Source organism: Mobula birostris, chromosome 16 (assembly GCF_030028105.1).
Source record: "Mobula birostris isolate sMobBir1 chromosome 16, sMobBir1.hap1, whole genome shotgun sequence".
Lineage (NCBI taxonomy): Eukaryota > Metazoa > Chordata > Chondrichthyes > Myliobatiformes > Myliobatidae > Mobula > Mobula birostris.
In genome coordinates, this window is record NC_092385.1 from 814,217 (window position 1) to 832,605 (window position 18,389).

General features: G+C 46.2%; 1 pseudogene; it reads left to right on the forward strand.

Moving 5' to 3' along the window:
* Positions 1-8,489: 8,489 nt before the first annotated feature.
* The window catches only part of LOC140210913 (uncharacterized), a 33,874-nt pseudogene continuing 23,974 nt past the window's right edge, over positions 8,490-18,389 (forward strand).

An 18,389-nucleotide genomic window follows, 5' to 3' on the forward strand; every position in this document is an offset into this window, starting at 1 on the left:
AGCTACCTCGAGCTTTGGCTATTATTAAATGTGCAGCCCACACCCACATATCCGACCAGGTCACTAAAGGCAATGCTTTAGCGGATAAGACAGCAAAAAGTCAATCCTCGGTAGTTGTAGTCCCCTCGGGTTCCCGTCAAGCAACCCTCTGTGACTTAAGCAGAACGGTTTTCCCAGACATGTGGGAGGTACGTACTTTCAGGGGGACGCCTCTGAGGAGGAGCGCAAACTGTGCTCCCAGATGGGATCCAGAAAGACCCTGACCTCGGCCTTTGGACCACCCTAGCGGTACAGGTTAGTGTTCCTACACAGTTTTTACCAATATTAGTTGACTGTATACATAATTATACACACCTGTAGAAGAATGAGGGGACATTTGATAGAGGTGTACAAAATTATGAGGGGTATAGACAAAGTAAATGCGAGTAGGCTCTTTCCACAGATTAGGAGAGATAAATACAAGAGGACATGGCTATAGGGTGAAAGGGGAAAGGTTTAGGGGGAACATTAGGGAGAACTTCTTCACTCAGAGAGTGGTGGGAGTGAGGAACGAGCTGCCATTTAACGTGGTAAATGCGGGTTCACTCTTAAGTTTTAAGAATAAATTGAATAGATACATGGATGGGAGAGGTCTGGAGGTTATGGACTGGGTGCAGGTCAATGGGACGAGCGGAACAAAGTTTCGGCACAGACTAGAAGGGCCAAATGGCCTGTTTTCTGTGCTGTAGTGTTCTATGCTTCTGGGAAAGGAGGGAATGGTTGATAACCTGTATCCTGCACACTGGGTACAACTCCCTTACCAGGTGAACCTTCTTCGTGTCTACAAATTGATTTTATTGAATTGCCTAGAGTACATTGCTATAGATACTGCTTAGTTATTACAGATGTGTTTAGTAGATGAATTGAAGCTATTCCAACTACTAATAATAATGTTATGACTGTGTGAAGGTATTATTACGGGAAATAATTCCCAGATATCCAAGCATACTGCGAAAGAGACTGACAGCATCAAGAAAGTAGGGCAGGATTTACAGGGGTTCACCGAAGGGTTGAAATGGTGGTCTTCGAAGGCTTGTTCAGTAATATGTGGGGCATGATATTGCATTATGGCCTAATAGTTGTACATATCATTGTTTTAATTACTGTTGTACGCTGTTTTTACCCACTGATAAGTCAATGCTGTACTCGGTTGCTTCCTCTGTAAAAAATTACAGCTTTGTTGATCATGTAATGATCAAAAGGAGGGAAAGATAAAGTATGTAAAAGGGTTAAGACTTTGTTAAACAATGGTAGCCTGTTTTTCTGAAAGAAACTGCTGATGATCAACAGATGTGCTAAGCCATGCTGAGCCATAATTCTTCTTGAGGGCAGCTAGCTAGGGTTTCAGGGTGCTTATCTCCTTGTGCACTCATGTGTAGAGATAGGACAGCTTCAGTCTGTTCTGTGTGTGTAAGCCACTGTGACTATTTTGTAATTTTCTTTAGGGGCAGTCATGTAGTAAATAACTTTGGCTCCAGCCTGTCTTGTGGGGGTGGGGGGAGGTATCTGGACGGAAATATCTGTGGTGTAAGGGGAATTGTTAGTCAGTTGGTGGATTGGGCAGGAACAGTCAGACACTGTTCCTGTTTGAGGGACTAACTGAGTAAGCCCCGGGTGCTTGGAGTAAAGAGTTTGTACTTGTACGGTCTCTGAGTGACTTTATCCGGATTCAACTTCAACAGACTGGGAGTGGTTTTAAATGGCTGGGCTGCTGGAAGCACATTACCAGACCTGGAGTGATTACAACTGGGTCTGACAGAGGCATAACTGGTTCTTCTGGGCACATTCAGTCTCACTCCAACTATTTCCTACCTTCCTTTGTGCAGGTATGTAATACTGTATCCAAAGGACCAGTGTTTGAGTAAATGAGACTCACCAAACTTTCTCCTGACTGAATCACTGGAATCTCCGAGTCAGATGGGTCCTATCCAGATTGAGTTGATGCTCTCAATCCTTGAGCTGGTTCACTTGCTGCTGTTCCCTCGTCTTCAGAAGTGGTTTGCTTCCAGTTGGGGTTTTTCTTCCAATAAATCTCTCACTGCAGATCTAACTTTAACCAGAGAGATAATGAAGTACATTAACAGTAAAAAGGAGAACCAAACAATTCTGCTCCATGTTTCTAAGAACAAAACTCACTGAAATTTAAACGTTGAAAGTAAATATAATGATCTCAGTGAACAATCTTTTATTGTCCCTCACATCACAAAACGATATGGGGTAAGGAGGAACTATCATTCAGTCATGGTAAGACATAAGACACAGGAACAGAATTAGGTGATTCGATCCATCTGGTCTGCCCCACCATTCAACCATGGCTGATTGTTATTCCAACACCATATTCCTGCCTTCCTCCTGTAACCCTGAAGCTAGTTAGCAATCACGAATATATTAATCTTTGTCATAAATATACCCAAATGGCAGCCTTAACCAACCTCTGCAGCAACAAATTCCACAGATCAGACATCTTTTGGCCAAAAAATTTTTCTCATCTCAGTTTTAAAGGGAAGCATCTTTATTCTGAGACTGTGCTGTCAGTTCACAGACTCTCCGTCTAATGGAAACTTCCTCTCCATGTCCACGGTATCCAGGCTTTTCAGTATTCGGTAGGTTTACTTAACCATACATCCCTCCACCACCCCCACCGTCCCTCTGAACTCCTTTGAGCACAGGTCCAGAACCATTAAATGCTCCTCATACATAAAGCCGATCATTCTTGAGGTTCGTCATGTGAACCTTGTTAGCAACAACTGTGCTGAACACATTTCCAGGAATAACAAATTGGTACCAGGATAATTTACAGGGAAAAGTTGTGCTTTCTTTACTGTTCTACTAACACAGAATGAGCTATTTCCGTGTCATGTTAAAACAGGTCAATTTCAGGAAATTTAAACCATTCCAGGGTGAATGTAATAAAAAGAAACTGGAATTACCAGAAACGCTCAGCAGGAAAGGAACAGCTGTGGGGAGAGGAACAAACTTTACAATTCAGGTTAACAACGTTTTGTCAGAATGACTTCAAACATTTTTTCTATCAAAGTGTGTCAGCCAGTCACAGTTCAAAAACTAGCACACCCACACCAATGCACAACAGAACTGGTACCCGATGACCCTCTGGCGTTCCAGCTAACAAAAACCGATTCTGGAAATAACTCAGCGAGGCCAAAGGTGCAAAAGAACACTTCCCAATGAAGACAAGGGTCAGAAGAAAGATTGCTGATATATAACACTGAGGTGGTTGGATACAGGGTGTATCAGGGTTGAACCAGATGGTTGATGTACATCACTGAAGCTGGGGCGGGGGGCGGGAAGGTGGGGTTAGGAGACCGGACAGAGGTTGAACAAGATGGGCAGGAATTAGCAGATGAAACCAGGTGGGAGAAGGGATCAACAATCACTGATGGTCCTCCAGCAATACACAGATAATGTATGAATAGTACATACTACTGTATAAAAGATTCTAAAATGACAAAGTTGGAACAAACAATAAGAACTTTGCCATATATACATTGACCCTGACCAAATTTTTATCAACACACCATAGAAAGTTTCCCATCCGGAGACTTCACGCCTTTGCATGGTAACTACTCTGCCCGTGACTGCGAGGAACTGCAGAGGCCTTTGGATACAGATCAGCACATCACAGAAACCATTCTCTCCCCTAGATTTTCCCAGTCCCTCGGTAAATCAGGCAGTGAAATCAAAGATCCCCACAACCTGGGACATTCTCCTTTCTCACCCACCCCAATTGGGGAGAAGACACAACAGCCATAAAGCTCAAGGACAAATGTGAGAAGCCTCAGAAAGCAAGGCAATTCAGGGAAGTTAACAGGACTCAGTGGCCAACATCAGATTTCCCAACACAACATGGAGGAAGCATCACCACCCATCCAGGGACTATGAAACACAACAAGTGATCTTGCGTCACAAAGCAGAGGGCGGGGCAGATCTGAGGTAAATAGCCTCACGTGACCTGTTGGCGGGACTTCTATTTCAAATCTGCGGAAATAGGCAGCCTGGGCTCCTACTTTGGATCACTCAATGCAGATTAAGTGAAGTTGACACATTTTTGATGAGCACAGATAACTGGAAAATAAATGAGTAATTGGCCCTCAGTTCAGGGCTCACGGCCAACATTAGATCTCCCTGCTCGGGATCGGCCTCAATACTCACCGATGGGAAAGTGATATCTTCGGCCTGCAGACAGTGATCCCGACCCCCAGCTCTCCAAACCAGGTGGCAAGGACCCTTTCCCGATCCGGGGACGAGCTGCTTCAGCATTGAGCGGAAAGGAAAACACCGCCCACACGGAGACTGTGAGCATGCCCAAAGTGATTGTTGCATCATCCGGAGGGCGGGGCCTCGGAAACAGACGCACAGATGCTGCCCATCTGCGGTTAAACGGGAGGGGTGAATGGGATCACGTGACCGGTGGGGCCTCCCGCCCCAGGCAGAGCTTCCTGCTACCCACCAGTCTGTGGAAAGAAACAAACTTGCCGCTCACATCTCCTCTACCTTAAATGTATTAGACATTTCAACCCCCAGGAAAAATATATCCTCTGTCTTCTCTAACTATTCCTCTCGTAATCTTGTAAACGTCCATCCAGTCTCACACCAGCCTGCGCCGCTCTGGAGAAAACAACCCAGATTTGTGCAACCTGTCATTATAGCTCATGCCCTCTAATCTAGACAGTATCCTGGTAAACCTCTTCTGCACCCTACCAAAGCCCCGACATCCTTCTGAGAATGGGGGCGACCAGAACTGTATGAAACACTCCAGATGTGGTCTAACAGTTTTATAAGGCTGTGCGAACTGTAATGTTTTAGAAACGAACCAGCAGCAATAGAGTTCACACTGGAGTCTGGTTTTGATGTTAAAGCCACTATCTTTATTGGTATCTACTTATTATATAGTAACTTAACAAAATAAAGGAAAGTTTACAGTGTTATGTGTATATGTGTGTAAATATAACTCCCAAACTATCGAGCCTGAGGGAACAAAGCTTAGAGTCTTGAGATGGTAAAGTAGGAAAGTTCAGCAATCCAAATGATGGGAGAGGGATATTTGTAATCCAGGGTGGAACGTAGAGAAAAGGCCGTTACTTCAAAATAACTGTCGTTGAAGTTCTTATCCGTTGAATCCGTCCACATACAAGTTATCAGTCAAAGTGACCTGTCACAGGAATACCGTCTTCCAGGGGTTATCACAGGCAAGTGTTAACAAAAGCGGTCCCCAAAAATATTTCAAAATCCATTCCTATGGATTATACGAAGTGACAGCCACACACATTCGTTGTGGTTCCGTGTACCGATGATCAACCCACTCTTGTGGGCATAGGAGAGTTCCAAGCCTCAGCTGCGACAAACTGAACCTATCAGCTTTTCCAGTCCCTCTCTCTCTAGACTGGCCGACTGCCTGTCTGCAGATCGCTCTCTCTCTGATGGTTAAATCAGAGCCATTTCCGTCCTGGGAAAAAGCCTGTGGCTATCCATACCATCAATGCCTCTCATCTTCTACAACTGCATGAATTCCCTGCGTGATTTTCTCCAGGCTGAATAAGACAATGAGCTCACTGTGGTTTTGATGTTCCCCAGGGCACTGGAATAAGGTGTTTAAGCTCCTTCTTCCCTGCTCTTTTCAACGTTTTGGATCATTTTTACTAATTTCAAAGGACTGTGCCTCAGACAGCACCTCTAAAGTCTGACAGCAGACTAGCGAGTGAATCTTCGATGGAACAGAGTCAGAAACCAACGACTTGCCAGCCTGAGTCAGGGCTTTGGGGCTCCAGAAAGAGATGGGGCCGAGAGTTTACAAGGAGGAGAAAGAAGAAGAGGAATCAGACCAGCAGAATGTGGCTGCAAATGAACGATCAGAAACATTTGGAAACTGGTTGATCGAAAAAAAAAGATGCTTACCTTCTGCAAAGTACTGGTAGAAATCAACAGATCAGGCAGCAAATGTGAGAGGAATAAATAGACAATGTTTAGGCCAAGCCCCTTCAGCATGCCTAGACTGTGTACTCCTCTGCTTAGTTGCTGCCTGAACTGCAGAATTCCTCGAGAATTTTCTGTGTATGCATTTGGAAGAAGGTTCTACTTTGGCATCAAACACGCGGAATGTTTGCTGATATTAAGTGTATTGTTTATGGGAGCTGCTTTCTGCATTAAAAGAGCTGCTGAGTTTTCTACACAAAAAAACTGAGGTAGGAATATGGAATCGGTGCTTGCAGAAACTTTTAATGGCACCGTGATTGCCCAGAAAGCTGTGCGAAACAATTTTCGCAAACACGAGGAATTCTGCAGATGCTGGAAATTCGAGCAACACACATCAAAGTTGCTGGTGAACGCAGCAGGCCAGGCAACATCTCTAGGAAGAGGTACAGTCGACGTTTCAGGCCGAGACCCTTCGTCAGGACTAACTGAAGGAACAGCTAGTAAGAGATTTGAAAGAGGGAGGGGGAGATCCAAAATGATAGGAGAAGACAGGAGGGGGAGGGATGGAGCCAAGAGCTGGACAGTTGATTGGCAAAAGGGATATGAGAGGATCATGGACAGGAGGAACTGGGCGAAAGAAAAGGGGGAGGGGGGGAACCCAGAGGATGGGCAAGGGGTATAGTCAGAGGGACAGAGGGAGAAAAAAGAGAGAGAGAGGAAGAATGTGTGTATATAAATAAATAACGGATGGGGTACAAGGGGGAGGTGGGGCATTAGCGGAAGTTTGAGAAGTTGATGTTCATGCCATCAGTTTGGAGGCTATTCAGACGGAATATAAAGTGTTGTTCCTCCAACCTGAGTGTGGCTTTGTCTTTACAGTAGAGGAGGCCGTGGATAGACATGTCAGAATGGGAATGAGATGTGGAATTAAAATGTGTGGCCACTGGGAGATCCTGCTTTCTCAGGCGGACAGAGCGTAGGTGTTCAGCAAAACAATCTCCCAGCCTGTGTTGGGTCTCGCCAATATATAGAGGCCACATCGGGAGCACCGGACGCAGTGTATCACCCCAGCCGACTCATAGGTGAAGTGTCACCTCACCTGGAAGGACTGTCTGGGGCCCTGAATGGTGGTAAGGGAGGAAGTGTAAGGGCATGTGTAGCACTTGTTCCGCTTACAAGGATAAGTGCCAGGAGGGAGATCAGTGGGGAGGGATGGGGGGGAACGAATGGACAAGGGAGTTGCGTAGGGAGCGATCCCTGCAGAAAGCGGGGGGGGGGGCGGGGAGGGAAAGATGTGCTTAGTGGTGGAATCCTGTTGGAGGTGGCGGAAGTTACGGAGAATAATATGTTGGACCCGGAGGCTGGTGGGGTGGTAGGTGAGGACCAGGGGAACCCTATTCCTAGTGGGGTGACGGGAGGATGGAGTGAGAGCAGATGTGCGTGAAATGGGGGAGATGCGTTTGCGAGCAGAGTTGATGGTGGAAGAAGGGAAGCCCCTTTCTTTAAAAAAGGAGGACATCTCCCTCGTCCTGGAATGAAAAGCCTCATCCTGAGTCCCTATGCAACTCCCTTGTCCATTCGTCCCCCCCATCCCTCCCCACTGATCTCCCTCCTGGCACTTATCCTCGTAAGCAGAACAAGTGCTACACATGCCCTTACACTTCCTCCCTTACCACCATTCAGGGCCCCAGACAGTTCTTCCACGTGAGGCGACACTTCACCTGTAAGTTGGCTGGGGTGATATACCGTGTCCGGTGCTCCCAATATGGCCTTCTATATATTGGCGAGACCCGACGCAGACAGGGAGATCGTTTTGAACACCTATGCTCTGTCCGTCAGAGAAAGCTGGATCTCCCAGTGGCCACACATTTTAATTCCACATCCCATTCCCATTCTGACATGTCTATCCATGGCCTCCTCTACTGTAAAGATGAAGCCACACTCAGGTTGGAGGAACCACACCTTATATTCCATCTGGGTAGCCTCCAACCTGATGACATGAACATTGACTTCTCTAACTTCCACTAATGCCCCACCTCCCCCTCGTACCCCATCCGTTATTTATTTATATACACACATTGTTTCTCTCTCTCTCTCCTTTTTCTCCCTCTGTCCCCCTCACTATACCCCTTGCCCATCCTCTGGGTTCCCCCATCCCCCTTTTCTTTCTCCCTGGGCCTCCTGTCCCCTGATCCTCTCATATCCCCTTTGCCTATCACCTGTCCAGCTCTTGGCTCCATCCCTCCCCCTCCTGTCTTCTCCTATCATTTTGGATCTCCCCCTCCCCCTCCCACTTTCAAATCTCTTACTAGCTCTTCCTTCAGTTAGTCCTGACGAAGGGTCTCGGCCTGAAACGTCCACTGTACCTCTTCCTAGAGATGCTGCCTGGCCTGCGGCGTTCACCAGCAACTTTGATAAGGTGTGTTGCAGTAACTGAAACAGTTCCCGCCGTCGCCGGAGCACCGATCCACTGCGCAGGCGTCAGGGCTGCGACCGTCCCGAACACCGCGCATGCGCACAGTACACGCTAGGCCTCGGGATGGCGGCACAGGTAAGGGAGATTCTCCGGCCGATTATTTCAACACCGACTGAGGGAGACTTGCTGTGAGATGCGGGCACCGTGACCCTCAATCCCGGGACTGTCCTGCTCTCTTCCCTCTGTCTCAGCCCAACGATTCGTACATGGGCCCCGGGGAGCTTCCGGCTGATGAGGGAATGGGAACCGATGGATCTCAGACAGAGCTGAGCTCCAGCTGTCTAAATGCAAGGATTGGGAACTCGGAGAAAGGGAACAAAATCTTTTACATCAGCTGTAGAGAAAATCACCTTTGTTCTTCCTCCAGTCACAAACGAGAAAATCTGCAGATGCTGGAAATCCAAGCAACACACACAAATTGCTGGAGGAACTCAGCATTAGTACTTTTTAACATAGATGCTGCCTGGCCTGCTGAGTTCCTCCAGCATTCTGTGTGTGTTGCTTGTTCTGCCTCCTCTTGTTCTGGACTTTTCTACCCATGAGAGCATGTTGTGACCCATTGTCTCTGGGTATACAAGTAGTTTTCACATCACAAATGTGCCAGACTCCAATGAGACAGATTACTGCCCTTCCCTTCATATTCATTGGCATTGCCATCAATGAGTTCACCACCATCAGTTACCTGGGGGAGGGTTCAGGGGAGATATTTAGGTACAATATAGAAACTGCTGTTACCTTTGCGTGGTGTGGTGATGCAAAAGTTACCAGAGAATTTGCAAGTGGGAAGAAGTGGAGTGATATTTGGAAATTTGACTTTTTAAAGCATCATTTAGCAAGCAAATCACATAAGAACGGGGTGCAAATGCTCTGGCGAGAAAATCCTTCATTATCCGCTACAGGCCTGCCACATACGTTGTGTGAGAGTGCAGACGAATTCGATCAATCGCAGAGGAGATAAAAGTTCTTATTGACAGTGATTTGCTAGCTGTTAAAATGAAGACTTCTGTAAATAAAATTCAGTGTGCACATGTTGCTGTCACTGGGTCAAAATTGCACAGCCCGAGATTTTTGCACACACTGGTCATTACAAATTAGAGGGGACATTGGTGGGAAGGCGGGGAGACCTCCAGTGTCCCTGATGCCTTCACATGCAAGATGTGCATCCAGCTGAAGCTTGTAACCCTGCACTTTAAGGAGTTGGACCTGGAAATGGAGGAATTCCGGATCATCCAGGAGTTGGAGGGGGTGATAGATATGACATGAAGAGAGGTGAGTTACACCCAAGGTGCAGGACACAGGAAACTGGGTGAGAGTCAGGAAGTGGGATGAGGTTAAATAGCCACCACAGAGTACTCTTGTGGTCATCCCCCACAACAATAGGTGGACCACTTTAGAAAGTGTTGGAGGAAATTAGCTGGCAGTGGAATGTCAAAGGGGTGATACAGGATTTGTTAGTTCAGGGAACAGAACTAGAAGGGGACTAATATCCTAGGAGTAAGGCTTGCTACTGCTAGTGGGGGGGGGGGAGGGCAGGGAGGGAGGTTAAACTAAAGGTTCAGGGGGATGGGAGCCAGAATGACAGAACAGATAGTGGAGAGGGTGAATTGATTTGAATTGACTTTACTACTTATATCCTTCATATACATGAGGAGTAAAAATCTTTATGTTACGTCTCCGTCTAAATGTGCAATGTAATTTATAATTGTATGTACAACAGGACAGTCAATATAACATAGAAATACAATTGTATCAGCATGAATTAATCAGTCTGATGTACTGGTGGAAGAAGCTGTCCCAGAGAAGTTGTTTTATTGACAGCAGACAGATGTTGTTCAGCCCTCATAGTCAGCAATGAAAAGGTTGAATGTGGTGTGTCGACTGTCCTGAGCTGTGTATATCACAATGCAAGAAGCATCATAGGAAAGCCAGATGAGCTCAGGATAGGGAATTATGATATTGTAGCCATTACTGGGACTTGGTTGCACCCAACTGTGTGAGGGATTTAGAGGAACAAATTTGTAGACAGATTGCAGACTATGCCAAGAAACAAATGTTGATATAGTAAGTGATTTTAACTTTCCAAGTGTTGACTGGGTCTCCCATACTGTAAAAGGTCAAGCCGGGGTAGAGTTTGTCAACTGTGTCCTTAATCAGCACATAGAATTCCTGACGTAGAAGTGTGCAATAAGCTATTAGGAAATGATCCAGGGCTGGTGACAGAAATTAGTGTCTGGGAACACTCTGTATCTAGTGATCATAATGCCGTGAGGTTCCAAGTAAATATGGAAAAAGAGAGGTCTGGACCATGGGTTGAGATTCAAAGCTGGAGAAAGGTCAATTTTGATGGTATCAGAAAGGATCTGACAAGTGTGATTTGGGACAGGCTGTTTTCTGCCAAAGGAGTACTTGGTAAGTGGGAGGCCTTCGGAAGTGAAATTTTGAGGGTGTCTGGTTTGTATGTGCCTGCCAAAATAAAAGTTGAAAGGTAACTGGTGCAGGGAACCTGGATTTTGAGGAGATATTGAGGCCCCGGATATCTTGTTCCTCAAAATGCCTCAGACTTTTGGGTGCTACCAAGACTCATTAATGACTACAATATCAAAATGTCACTACCTGTGCTCATCCGACTTTTTTATTAGTCATCTTCTGTTGGTTTCTAAAAGCATCCCAATAGTTTTTGGTCATTATTTGCGCTTTCTTTGGCTTTTATTAGATTATGAGGACACTCAGTCCTCGTTTATTGTCATTTAGAAATGCATGCATTAAAAAATGATACAATGTTCCTCCAGTATAATATCACAGAAACACAGGACAGACCAAGACTAAAACTGACAGAAACCACATAATTATAACATATAGTTACAACAGTGCAAAATAATACCGTAATTTGATACAGAATAGACCATGGGCACGGTAAAAAAAAGTCTCAAAGTTCCGGTAGTCCCATCATCTCATGCCGATGGTAGAAGGAAGAAACTTTCCCTGTCATGAGCTTCCAGCACTGCAAACTTGCCAATGCAGCAGCCTGGAAGCACCCGACCACAGTCCGACTCTGAGTCCATCCGAAAACTTTAAGCCTCCGACACCGAGCACCATCTCTGCCAAGTGCTTCGATCCTGGCCCCGGCTGCCAACTAACAGGCAAAGCCGAGGATCTGGAGCCTTCCCCTCCGGAGATTTCGGATCACACAGTAGCAGCGGCAGCAAAGCAGTCATTTCAGAAGTTTCACCAGATGTTCCTCCGTGCTCTCATGTTTGTCTCCATCAAATCAGGATTGTGCACGGCATCCTACTTGACAGATTACAGATATTTATCACCAGAGAGGCCGCGCGCGCTGCATCGCGCCGCCATCTTCTCCTCCTCCCAACTCCTAACGTTATGTTGACGTTGGCTTCTCATTTCAGCCACAGTTGTGTCCTCCTGCCTGTCCAATGCTTCCACTTCTTTGGGATGTATCGATCACTCACCTCCCAAATTGCTCCCAGAAACTCCAGCCGTTGCTGCTCCATTGTCACTCCTGCCAGTTTTCCCTTCCAGACAAGCTTGGCCAGTTTCTCTCACAGAAACAAGGAGAAGTTCAGTACGGAAACAGGCTATCTGGCCCATCTAGGCAATGAGGAAAAAACATTTAAGCTGTCTAATGCAACCACCTGCACCAGGACCATCGCCCTCCATACCCCTACCATCCAGGCTCACATCCAAACTTCTTTTAAATGGTGAAACCAAGCTCATATTCACCTCTTGTGCTGGCATCTCATTCCACATTCTCACGACCATTTCAGTAAAGAGATTTTCCACATGCTCCCATTAAATTTTCACCTTCCCCATGTACCCATGACCTCTGGTTATCGTCCCACCCAACCTCAGTGGAAAAAGCTGCTTGCATTTACCCTATCTATACTCTCATAATTTTGTATACTTCCAACAAATCCGCGAAGCAATGTACAATTTTCTTGTTTATATTTAGAGCCTTTTTCAGGTGTATAAGATGATGAGGGGCATTGATCGTGTGTACTACCGCAGGTTTTTTCCCAGGGCCGAAATGGCTAGCACGAGGGGGCATAGTTTCAAGGTGCTTTGAAATAGATACCGAGGGGATTTCAGGGGTAAGTTTTTTACACAGAGAGTGGTGGGTGCGTGGAATGCACTGTCGGCTATTTGTGTGAGAGTGTTTCAGTTCCTGTGGGGCCAGACACCCATGCAGCTCAGTGGGAACAGGGAATATTACCAATGCAGAGAGTCAAACTGAGCCAGGTCACAGATTGAAGATGGCAGAAATGCCCCATTCTTATAGAGACAGGAAGAGCATCAGAGAATTTGATGGTCATTCCAGGTACCAGCACTGTGCCCAGTTAGATGATTTCTCTCTCCAACTTGTGTTGAACCTCATTGTGACAGTGTGATGTCAGATCACACCTTGACAACTCAAGAGATCTCATCTGAAATGTTGTCTTACACCTATTGATGGATTTTGTATATCTTTTTACAGGTTGAAACTGACAAGGAATTTGTCTTCGGTTATCTCGAACACAACACGCCAGTTTTGTAGTCTCTGTCCAAATAATTAAGAAGTGGAGCAAGGGATTAACGCGATCATCTGACCGATTGGCACGCCGGTCATTTTACACAGGGGGAACCCATTCATCTGCTCAGACAGTGGGAATGGATTCAGTCGGTCATCTCAACTGATGGTACAACAGCAAGTTCAAACTGGGACAAGGCCATTCACCTGTTTTGCGTGTGAGAAGGGATTCAGTCAGTCTTCCCAGCTGCAGACACACCAGTCAGTTCACACTGGGTAGAGGCTGGTCATCTGCTGAATTTGTGGAGAAGGATTCACTCTGTCATCTGACCTAATGGCTCAGCAGCGAGTTCACACCGGTGAGCGGCCGTTCACCTACTCAGACTGTGGGAAAGGATTCACTAAATCATCTAAACTGAAGGTACATCAGTGTGTTCACACTGGGGCGAGGCCGTTCACCTGCTCAGACTGTGGGAAAGGATTCACTAAATCATCTAAACTGAAGGTACATCAGAGAGTTCACACTGGGGAGAGGCCGTTCACCTGCTCAGACTGTGGGAAGGAATTCACTTGGTCATCCCAACTGCAGAAACATCGGCGAGCTCACACTGGAGAGAGGCCGTTCACCTGCTCAGACTGTGGGAAGGGTTTCACTCAGTCATCCACCCTAATGTCACACCACCTAGTTCACACTGGGGAGAGGCCATTCACCTGCTCAGACTGTGGGAAGGGATTCACACAGTCATCTAAACTGAAGGTACATCAGCGAGTTCACACTGGAGAGAGGCCATTCATCTGCTCAGACTGTGGGAAGGGATTCACTCAATCATCCACCCTAATGGCACACCAGCGAGTTCACACTGGGGAGAAGCCATTCACCTGCTCAGACTGTGGGAAGGGATTTACTTCGTCATCCCAACTGAAGGTACATCTGCGAGTTCACACTGGGGAGAGGCCATTCACCTGCTCAGAATGTGGGAAGGGATTCACTCAGTCATCCACCCTAATGACACACCAGCGAGTTCACACTGGGGAGAGGCCGTTCACCTGCTCAGACTGTGGGAAGGGATTCACTCACCCATCCACCCTAATAGCACACCAGCGAGTTCACACTGCAGAGAGGCCATTCACCTGCTCAGACTGTGGAAAGGGGTTCACTTCCTTGTCAAAACTGAAGGTACATCAGCGAGTTCACACTGGAGAGGGGCCATTCACCTGCTCAGACTGTGGGAAGGGATTCACTTGCTCATCTAAACTGAAGGTACATCAGCGAGTTCACACTGGGGAGAGGCCATTCACCTGCTCAGACTGTGGGAAGGGATTCACTCAGTTATACACCCTAATGGCACACCAGCGAGTTCACACTGGGGAGAGGCCATTCACCTGCTCAGACTGTGGGAAGGGATTCACTCAGTTATACACCCTAATGGCACACCAGCGAGTTCACACTGGGGAGAGGCCGTTCACCTGCTTAGACTGTGGGAAGGGATTCACTCAGTTATACACCCTAATGGCTCACCAGCGAGTTCACACTGGGGAGAGGCCGTTCACCTGCTCAGATTGTGGGAAGGGATTCACTTGGTCATCCCAACTGAAGGTACATCAGCGAGTTCACACTGGAGAGAGGCCATTCACCTGCTCAGACTGTGGGAAGGGATTCACTTCCTCATCCCACCTGAAGGTACATCAGCGAGTTCACACTGGGGAGAGGCCATTCACCTGCTCAGACTGTGGGAAAGGATTCACTTGCTCATCTAAACTGAAGGAACATCAGCGAGTTCACATTGGGGAGAGGCCATTCACCTGCTTAGACTGCGGGAAGGAATTCACTCAGTCATCCACCCTAATGGAACACTGGCGAGTTCACACCGGGTAGCGGCTGTTCACCTGCTCAGACTGTGGGAAAGGGTTCACTCGGTCATCTCAACTACAAAGACACCAGCAAGTTCACACTGGGTAGAGGCTGATCACCTGCTCAGACTGCAGGAGGAGATTCACTCAGTCATCCGACCTACTGGTACACCAGCGAGTTCACACTGGGGAGAGGCCATTCACCTGCTCAGACTGTGGGAAGGGATTTACTTCGTCATACCAACTGAAGGTACATCAGCGAGTTCACACTGGAGAAAGGCCATTCACCTGCTCAGACTGTGGGAAAGGATTCACTTGCTCATCTAAACTGAAGGAACATCAGCGAGTTCACACTGGAGAAAGGCCATTCACCTGCTCAGACTGCGGGAAAGGATTCACTCAGTCATCCACCCTTATGGCACACCAGCGAGTTCACACCGGGGGGAGGCCGTTCACCTGCTCAGACTGTGGGAAATGATTCACTTGGTCATCTCAACTACAAAGACACCAGCAAGTTCACACTGGGGAGTGGCCGTTCACCTGCTCTGAATGTGGGAAGCGATTCACTCAGTCATCTAACCTCATGTAACTCTTGCTTCGGCCGGCAGCTTAAAATAGGGGTGATAGTCCCCCAGACCGGCCAAACTTGAGAAATATCATTTGGGTGGATGCTGCGTGATGTGTCCTCTGTTACAAATCAGTACCCCAAAATAACAAACAGTATACAGTATGCAATTAAATGATTGAGCGTTATAATTATTACTTTGACTATAGGGTTAGTAAAGAAATCAAAAAAAAAGGGCCCACTCTCTCCATTCATGTCTTCTCATCTCTCCCCAGCAAAAGACCATGAAAACCTCTCTTCCAGACTCACAAGGAAGAACATTTCTGTCATTGGATAGCCACACGCTCCAAAACCCTGTTATCTCTAGTCGTAACCTAAACATTGCTGCTACAGGGAAACTATTACCTCAGCAGTGAAACATTGCAGAGAGGCCATTACATTAGCAGTGAAACCTTACAGCAAGTTGCACTTGTGACACACTACTGGGTTCACACTGGGGAGGAAGTTTCAATAAGCTGCATGCTGGATATTTCTCCATCACCGTGCTGTATGCAATTTCGAGAGTGACTGTCGGTGCTGAACTCTGCAATTATTGCTGCTGCTCACCACACCCAGTTCTGCACCCTGGTCACTGGGCATGGGAGGAGTTTCTTCTGCTGCACATTCACCTTTAATGGGACTGGTGTTTAATATTCTGGGTCTGTGACAAATAAATCAGTTCTATTTTAAACTCTGTCTCTGGTACTTAGTGAATTTATAATACAACTAGTGTACAGTAGAGAGTCAACTCCAGCTGGCTGGACCCTGCCAGTGATTCAGATCCACAACAGTCCTGTTAAATCCTCCCCTGTTGTTCACCTCTTGCTCTCCCTGTGGTGATGGGTTCCAAACAGTCACCACTCTGTGGGTGAAGAGGTTTCCCTTGAATTCTCTGCAGATGGAGAAGTTGATCTGACTGCAGTTCTGTCTGAGATGTTCTTCGCCCCAGAAATCTCTGGGCTGAGAAAGAATGACATTGGTAGTTAACCTCCTTAATCATTACTCATTTCCACATTATGGGTCATTTTCCCTGCTTCTAAAGGGTTGTTAGAAAACACCACTGTCCTCTAAAGACTGAAAGCAGAATGGGAAACCATTAGTTGGATGTTCAACGAAGCAGGGTCAGAAATCAGTGGCAGGTCTGCACAGGACAGAGTTTGGGGCTCTGGACGATGGTCGGGGTAAGAAAGTATGATGAGGAGAAGGGAATCGGCAGTGGGGCATGGCAATGAATGACAGAGTAGCAACATTTAGAAGGTGATTGACAGAGAAAACAATTCAGTTGTCTGACTGATGACACAAACAATGCCTGATGTGAAGTAATCCACTGGTCAAGGAACGTGTGTGTTGGGAATGCTTTTATCTATTGAGGGAGTTGTTCTTGCTTATTTATCTTGTAATACTATATCAGGATGGTTATTTTGGATTATCCTATCTGTAATGATGTATTGATAATCATATAAATTGTGAGATTCTGTTCCTAAAACTGAATCAGACTTGAATTTATGGTGCCTTAATGAAGTTACGTGGTCATTCATGAGTTTGTATTCTCAAGCAAGGTTTTGGTGAATGATATTTGCCACTTGATTGTACCTGCATAAGTAATCAGGTTGAGTTAATCTGCTGCAGGATCCTGGAATGAGTTGGATTGTGTCTGGTTTCTCTTGGCATTTTCTGCATTTATTGCCTGGTTTGTTTGTATTGTGTATATTGTTGATTTTTTTTTTCTTTTTGTTAACCACCTTGTCCTGTATTTCTGCAAGGAACCCCTCTGTTTCTGGGAAGAGGTCTCCAACTCTCAGTCAGGTGCTCGATGCTTCCTTGTCAGCATCTCGTCTGCTCAGTTCATTGGGATGTCTCCTATGGAGGGTCATACTCATTCCACTGGTTAATATTTTCTTCCATTGTGATGGTTCACTTTTCTGAGTTGGCCTCTCATTTAAGTTTTCTGGCCTGTATTTCTTATCACGATTGCATATACACACATGGAGTGTTGAACCCTGTTCATTTTTGATGAAAATATATACTTAGAAGTTTTATCTGACTGTTGTGTAATTTTTGTTCATGTGTGTTATTCCTCTTCCTCCTTCTGTCCAAGGTAGTGTTAATCTAAGTGGGTTTGAGTGTAAATAGTCTTTTCTATATAAGGGGTTTCTTCTTTTATGTTACTGCAAAGGCTCCTAAAATGGCTTCTTTGTTATGTTATAATAAAAATGGCTTTTCTGTAATAATAACTGCGATGTAAGGAGTTCTCTCTCCCCTGTTGTTCATCTCTCACTCTCCCTGTGGTGATGGGTTCCAAACAGTCACCACTCTGTGGGTGAAGAGGTTTCCCTTGAATTCTCTGCAGATGAAGAAGTTGAGCTGACTGCAGTTCTGTCTGAGATGTTCTTCACCCCTGAAATCTCTGGGCTGAGGAAAAGTGACATTGGTGGTTAACCTCCTTATTCAGGGCTCATTTCCACATTATGGGTCACTTTCCCTGCTTCTAAAGGGTGGTTAGAAAACACCACTGTCCTCTAAAGACTGAAAGCAGAATGGGAAACCATTACTTGGATGTTCAACGAAGCAGGGTCAGAAACCAGAGGCGGGTCTGCACATGGCAGAGTTTGGGGCTCTGGACGATGGTTAGGGTAAGAATGTATGATGAGGAGGAGGGAATCAGCAGTGAGGCGTGGCAATGGATGACAGAGTAGCAACATTTGGAAGCTGATTGACAGGGAAAATAATTTGGTTGTCTGACTTATGACACAAACAATGCCTGATGTGAGGTGCTCCAATGGTTGAGGAACATGTGTGTGTTGGGAATGGTTTTATTTATTGAGGGGGTTGTTCCTGTTGTTTATCCTGTAATATTATATCTGGATGGTTATTTTAGGTTATCTTATCTGTAATAATGTATTGATTCATATAAATTGTGAGTTCCTGTCCCTAACTGGATCAGGCTTGAATTTGTGGTGCCTTAA